The 7,338-nt window shown below is 47.7% G+C and overlaps 1 pseudogene; it reads left to right on the top strand.

Moving 5' to 3' along the window:
- Positions 1 to 4,324: 4,324 nt before the first annotated feature.
- Positions 4,325 to 6,997, top strand: LOC119321160 (annotated as a pseudogene).
- Positions 6,998 to 7,338: the final 341 nt, after the last annotated feature.

Consider the following 7,338-nt stretch of genomic DNA (forward strand, 5'->3'; position numbering starts at 1 on the left):
TCAAGGAAGAAAAAACAAAGAAAGAAGAATATTATTATAGCCAGACCTACTACCAGAAGCTAAAAAGTGGGAGCTTCCTTATAAATGAGAAGGGTAACTCTACTCTAATTCCTAGTAGAGTTACTATGAAGGGGGGTGCAAAAAATAAAAATAAAATAAATGGATTCTTGGAATTGCAGAGGGGCGGGTAAGAAGGGGATGATGACCTGCTTCACTGATATTATTAGAGATCATCCCTCAATTTCTTTGGCCTTCAAGAGACTAAGAAGAGCAATTTTACCCCTATGTACTTGAGGAAAATTGATCACTTTGATAGATTTAATTGGAATTGGGTCCCCTCTATTGGCAAATCAGGTGGGATTTTATGTGGGGTGAAAAAAGAATACTTGGACACTGTTTCATGGACAGTGGGGAAATATCTCCTCCAATTTAATGTATTTGATGTAAAGATAAAATGCATGTGGGCCCTCATAGTTGTTTATGGGGCTGCTCACGATGATGATAAAGAGGAATTCCTAACAGAGTTAACCTCGGTCTGCCCTTACATAGTGGGTGGCGATTTCAATATCCTGTGGGATAGTAGCAACAAAAATAAACACCTAGCTCGTTCTCGGTATGTGGATAAATTCAAATCTATTATTCACTCCTTGAACCATCGTGAGATTCACATGGGAGGGGGAAAATATACTTGGACCAACAACCAAAAACACCCCACCCTAGAGAAGTTCGACTGAGTTCTTATGAGCTTTGATTGGGAAGATCTTTTCCCTCTAGTCATTGTTTGCAAACTTGTGTGAGACACGTTAGACAAAAATCCTTTGCTTTTGTCCTCGAATTCTGTGAAAACCAGCCCCCTTCATTGTCGTGAATTTAGATTCCAACTTAGCTAGTTGAAACATGAGGATTTTTACCTTGAAGCTAAGAGCATATGGGAACAACCAGATAATTTGAATGATCCGATAGATGTCCTCAATATCAAATTCAAGCATATCAAAAAATACTTTAAAGGCTGGGGATCCCACTCCTTTCTCCATCCTAGAGAAATGAAGAAATGGATTAAATAGGAGTTGGAAGAGATCGAGAAAAAATAAGAATGTGGACCCCTTGATCCTGAGCTATATGAACGGAGAACCGCTCTGTGTGTAGAACTTAATGACATCCTTATTGATGAAGAGCTCTTTTGGCTACAACACTCGAAGGAGCGCTGGTTGCTCAAAGGGGATCTAAATAATTCTTTTTATCATCACATTGCCAATGGGAGGAAAAGAAAAAACACTACCCACTCTCTTACATATGAGGATGTGGTTATTGAGTGCACGAAAGATCTCCTAGCCCATGTCACTGCCTTTTATAAAGAACTGTTCAGCCTGACCAGAGAAAATCATTTTCATCTGTCCCAAGAAACCTTAGCTGAGGGAGAAAACTTACGAATGTAGACAGTTTCCTCCTTACTAGTGAGTTTATGGAGGAAGAGGACAAAAAGGCCTTGTTTATTATGGGAGCAACAGGGCCCTGGTCCAAATAATATACTGGCAGAATTTGTTAAAACTGACATAATGTGCCTATTCAAAGTGTTCCATGATGACACGCTAGATATTGAACACCTGAATTATGGGGTGATCACCCTGATCCCAAAAATGAATGGGGCTAAAAAAAGTCCAGCAATATTGTCCCATTTGTCTACTTTATTGCCCTTATAAGCTGATTACCATGGTGCTAGATAACAGGGTAGCTATATATGCTGATAAGCTCATCAGCAAGCATCAAAATGCATTTATTAAGAATAGAAATATAATGGATGGGATCCTTATTCTGCATGAGGTGTTGCACCACACAAATCACAAGAACAAGTGGGGGTGGTCCTGAAATTGGACTTTGAAAAAGCCTTCGACAAGATTAATTAGGATTTCCTTCTCGAATGTCACTGTAACCGTGGCTTTGGCCCAACCTGGTGTGGGTGGGTTGAGAAAATGTTACAAAATGGCACGATGAGCTTTAAGCTTAACAATGAAGTGGGCCCATATTTCCAAATCCACAAAGGGGTGCGCCAAGGCGACCCCTATTCACCTTTTCTGTTCAATTTGGTTGTTCAAACCCTCTCGAAGATGGTCCTTAATGCTCAAAAAAAACTCCTCACTGGGCTCACACTTGACTTGATTGACGATGGAGTAGCTATCCTACAGTATGCAGATGACACTGTTATATGCTTTGAACATGATAAGGAAGCTGCTATAAACCTAAAACTTCTCCTATACATGTTCGAGCTTACGTTAGTTCTAAAAATCAATTTCCTAAAAAGCAAAATATTATGTGTTGGGGGTGGGGGATGATGATACCCTAGCTTTTTATGCTGAGTTATTTAACAGTAATATTGGGCACTTTCCAATGAAATACCTGGGAGTGCCAATCAGTTTCTCAAACCTTAGTCCCCTGGATTGGGATTTCATTGATGAAATATACCTTAAATGTTGCGAAGCCTTTATTGGGAAAGCGACATCCTCGGCTGGGAGACTTATCCTATTTAATTCCTCATTCACTAGCATTGTTTACTATTACATGTCTATATTTCTACTCCCTAAGATGGTGATTGAGAAGTTAGATAAACATCGTAAATGTTTTTTCTGGCAAGAACATGAGGGCCACAAGCGTTATCATCTGGTAAAATGGTCCAGCATATGTAGATCCAAAAATAAAGGGGGCTTGGGGGTGAATATCTTCATAAACAGAACATTACCCTTCTCACCAAATGGTGGTGGAAACTGGAAAATCAACACGGCCTCTGGCAGGAGGTGATCCGGGCCAAATATTTCAAGAGAGATACGGTTGCCTAGGTGAAAAGTAAGGTTGGTGACTCTCCAATCTGGAAGGCCATTATGAAAGTTAAATAATATTATTTTGCTAGCAAAAAAGTGATACTTAAGCCTCGCAATATTCTTAGATTGTGGCCTGATCCTGTGAATGATGACCCTCCTCTGCGAGAGCGATTCCCTATGCTATACAACATTTGTAACGATCAACAGATCACGGTAGCCGATTTTAAAGCAGGAGTTGATGAAAACTTCTTTAGGAGACGGCTCGATCTACCTCTGTTGGAACAATGGAGGGAACTCGAGGCCACTGTGGACTCTTGGACGCAGTCTGATGATTCTGACATGGTGGCTTGGACCTTGGGGAAGAAAATTAAATTTACGGCCAAATCGATATACGAATATCTAGAGAGAAATGTGATGGGGTGTAACTATAAATGGATTTGGAGATCCAAGATACCTCTGAAAATACAAATCTTCCTTTGGCAGCCTTTTCAGGATGCATTCTTGAGTAGAGATGTTATGAGTACGAGGAAATGGTTGGAGAACCTTACTTGCTCTTTTCGTGACAAAAAGGAAACCTCCCAGCATCTCTTCTTTAAGTGTGCAGTAGCTAGAGTTATATGGAGGGATGTGGGTTGTGTCCTGGGCACGGATCTATATTCGAACAATATTTGGCAATATTTTTCATGGTCCTATGTGTTTCTTCCCGATGGGGAGATATTCTACACTTTTGGTTTAGCAGCGATGTGCTGGGCTATGTGGAATTGCCGTAACCGAGTAACCTTTTAATTCAAAAAATGAGATCCTCTTTTGACGTGGTTTACTATGCTTGTGGATATCTAAATTACTAGGCAGGTTTAATGGTGGAAGCTGATCATGAGGCGATGGAGCATGGAGCTAAGATGCTGAGGACCAACGCCTCGAACATGATGCGGATTTGCATGGCGTCGAGGAACACGATGAAGTGTTGAACACAGGCTGACCATGGGCGATGAAGCAAGTCTATCCTCCCTTCCGTGGTACATATCTACCCCCCTATGTGGGATATCAATCTTTTGTGACTTCGAAAATTGTGTTGGTCTGCTGCTCCTGCGTGGGCATGTGTTTTGGCCTGTGGTTGCTGTTGCAATACTTTGCTATGATCTGTTTTCTAGAGTCCTTAAGTAGTTGGTGTCAGTTCTTAGGGTGTCATTGGATTTTTGCCCCATGGAAAGTTGCTCGATGACGAGTGCTTGTTGTGGCTTTCTTAGTGATGCGTTGAACTTGCTTTCCTCTTTCTAGTTTCCTTCATGGTTGTCAGGCTGTTGTATTTTCTTTATGAAAGTAATGGAAAGGGCAGAGGTTATGCTCAGTTAAAAAAAGGGAGTCTGCTAGGGAGGAGGTCTGCAGTCGCATTTGAAGGCGAGCGATGGCTATTTGAAGTCGCATTTCGCTGCTTAAGGCAGGAAATAGGAATGCCAATTCGAACCCTAAAATGCTACTCTAAATCCCCAAATCCCTCGACAGCGAGATTGTCGGCGATGCGGCCTGGGGCGCCCAAGACCTACGCCTACAGCCAACAAGAACCTCGTCCGGAGAACCTTCTTCTTCTCCTCGCTTCTCCCCGTGCGGCCAAACTCTCCCTTGGCTGCTCCCTCTTGGACCACCTCCTCTCCGGTGGCCTCCCCGCCACATCGATCACAGAGATTGCTGGCGAATCCGCCGCCAGGAAGACCCAGCTTTGCCTCCAACTCGTCCTCCTTGTGCCCCTCTCCTCCCACCTTCCTCCTCCCTCTTCCTATGCTCTGACCTCCCCTTTACCCTCTGTCGGCTCCGCCTCCTTGCCCCCAAATCGCGGTCAGACCCCCTGGATCACCTCCTTGTGGCCGATGTACACTCCCCCTCCGACTTCCTCTCCCTCCTATCTCACGCCCAGTACCACCTCTCCCACCCGAGTCGCTCTCCCACCCACTGCCTATCCGTGTCATCCTCCTTGACTCCATCGCTTTTGTTGAGTATATGTTTAGTTAGGAAATATGAGATAGCTAGACTAGGATATGTTCCGGCTTGTCTTGTACTCCAAGTTAGTCATTGTACTCCTATTTATATGCCCACGAGGCTCAAGCAATACAATAAACTATTCCACCAGTTGTCCCTCTTCCCTTCTAACATGGTATCAGCCTAACCGACCCAAACCCTAGCGGCCGTCGCTGCTTCCGCTCTGCGCCGTCCCCGAGGTGGTTGATCTCCATGATCGTCACCGGGGGCCGCGCCGCCCGTACCTAGGGTTCGTTCACCGATCGTGTTGATCAGCTGCCCTAGAGAGTTTTTTTTGATCAATTGATCTGGGTTTTTCTCTCTCGCCGGTCGTTTGATCGGTGTTACTTTTTTGGTTTTCCGATCTATGATCAGTTTGGATCACTCGCCGTCGTTTGTTATCTTCAACACATGTCTACTTCATTGTCTCCGACTGGATCCATCATCGCACGGACTTAACCCACAGCCGTGGCAGCCACTCGCGTTGTCCTGCGTTCCATGCTACATGTCCTCTGGCTACCTGCTGGAGCATTGGGCCCTGGCGGATTCTCCGCGTGGCCTAGCGTTCGTGCATGTAGGTTACTACGCTCCACCCTCGCGAAGCCAGCGGAGGTGCTGCATCGGCTTGAGCCTTTGTCACCGTGCATCTCGCATGGCAACGTGTGCCTAGCCTGGCCAGTTGCATGTAGGTGCTTGTGTTGGCACCCGAGATTGCACCTAAGGGCTGTGCATGTGCACCCGCTCCTGCCAAGTACGGCCCCTAGCGGACAATTCATCTTCATGGCAATCAGATTGATCATCCGAGTGTTGTGGTTTATTTTCGCAGACGTCGTCAAGTACAACACGTCTCTTCGCCGATCGAGCAACGGGTTGCAGCTGCGTCGTCCCTTCGGACTGCAGCATCGCCGCCCCGTGGTTCTCCCCGTGGCTACACCGATCGGCACCGCTGCTGCGTCGCCCCTTCAAGTCATAATGCCGCGACACGTGATCCCCGCCGCCGCCCTGAGGCCGTTCCCGTGGTTGCACCACCTCGCGCACTGCCGCTGCGTTGCCCCTTTGGGTCGTAGTGCCATGGCCCGCGATCAAGCGCCGCACCGACGTCGTCCGCTTCAGGTCGTCCCCGAGGCTGCACTGACCCTTGTGTTGCCGCTGCGTCGCCCCGTCGGGCCGTAGCGAGCGTGGCAGGCGATCCCTGCAATCGCCCAGAGGTCTTCCCCGCTGTCGCCCCGACCTACCCACCACTGTTGTGTCGACCCTTCGGGCCGTAACGTTGCAGCCCGCGGTCTAGCATCGTCCACGCGCATTGACTTCCACGCGATATCTGCCGCGCCGCCTCCCTTGACGTCGGAGCGTCTCCATCCGCGCTAGTCTTCGTCATGCTATCGGGTTCATTCTCGTCTACTTCGGGTACCACCGCCGTGCTCCTTCTCTAGCCGCCGCTGCTGCCTCCTTAGGCTGCCGCGGCCGCTTCTTTTCTTTCACGGCTCCACGGCGACTACCTCGACACCGGCGACCCCCGACTCAACACCGGCCACGGCGTTTTTCGCACGGCTACCTCGACTACATCTACACTACCTACACTCTCGGCTACCTCGACCAACGTCACAAAGGGCTACCGCCTTGCTTGAGCAACTTTGTCGGTTTCCACTCCAGCCACGCCTTCCGCGATGCATTGACCATTCGATTGTGGAGGGGTGTCCGTCGGCTTACCTTCGGATTCTTCTCCAGTCTCACCATCTGTGTTGCTACCGTTGTGATGTGGGGGGATGTTGAGTATATGTTTAGTTAGGAAATACGAGATAGACTAGGATATGTTCCGGCTTTTCTTGTACTCCAAGTTAGTCATTGTACTCCTATTTATATGCCCACGAGGCTCAAGAAATACAATAAATTATTCCACCAATTACCCCTCTTCCCTTCTAACAGCTTCCCTCTTTCCGCCCGACTTCGACGCCTCACCCGCCGACCTCAAACGCCGGTCTAGGCTCTTCTTCAAGATATCCGCAAAACTCAAGGAACTGGCTCACAGGTACCAATGCGTGGTTGTGGTTACCAATCAGGTGGTTGACATGGAGGGGAACACGGGAAACACCATGGCCTAGTCATCGCGGCGGCAGGTGAGCCATGCGCTGGGGCTTGCGTGGGATCTCCGGCTCAGAGATCCGCGTTGACCGGCGACATGATAGTGCGCTTGAGTATAGGGAGTATGGGAGGGGGATTTGGGGGAACTAGAGTAGGAATCGAGATTCTAGAGGTGGGGGAGGGGAGGGTGATTGAGGATGAAAAGGTAGCATGAATTTCGAACACGCGCCAATATGCTCTCAGCGTGCAAGCGCACGAAAACACCGGTGGCACCCACATGTCGTCCTAAGAGTCCTTATTCTTTCTTTTTGGAGAGCCCAGCCTTTTTTGAGGATCTTTTGAGAGCCCGGCCTGAGAGTCATAATTGACCAGTTTGGCATTGCGTTACTACTCGGCCCATATTCAACGACACCGCACTGGCCCAAACAAG

This window comes from Triticum dicoccoides, chromosome 6B (genome assembly GCF_002162155.2).
Source record: "Triticum dicoccoides isolate Atlit2015 ecotype Zavitan chromosome 6B, WEW_v2.0, whole genome shotgun sequence".
NCBI classification, from domain to species: Eukaryota; Viridiplantae; Streptophyta; class Magnoliopsida; order Poales; family Poaceae; genus Triticum; species Triticum dicoccoides.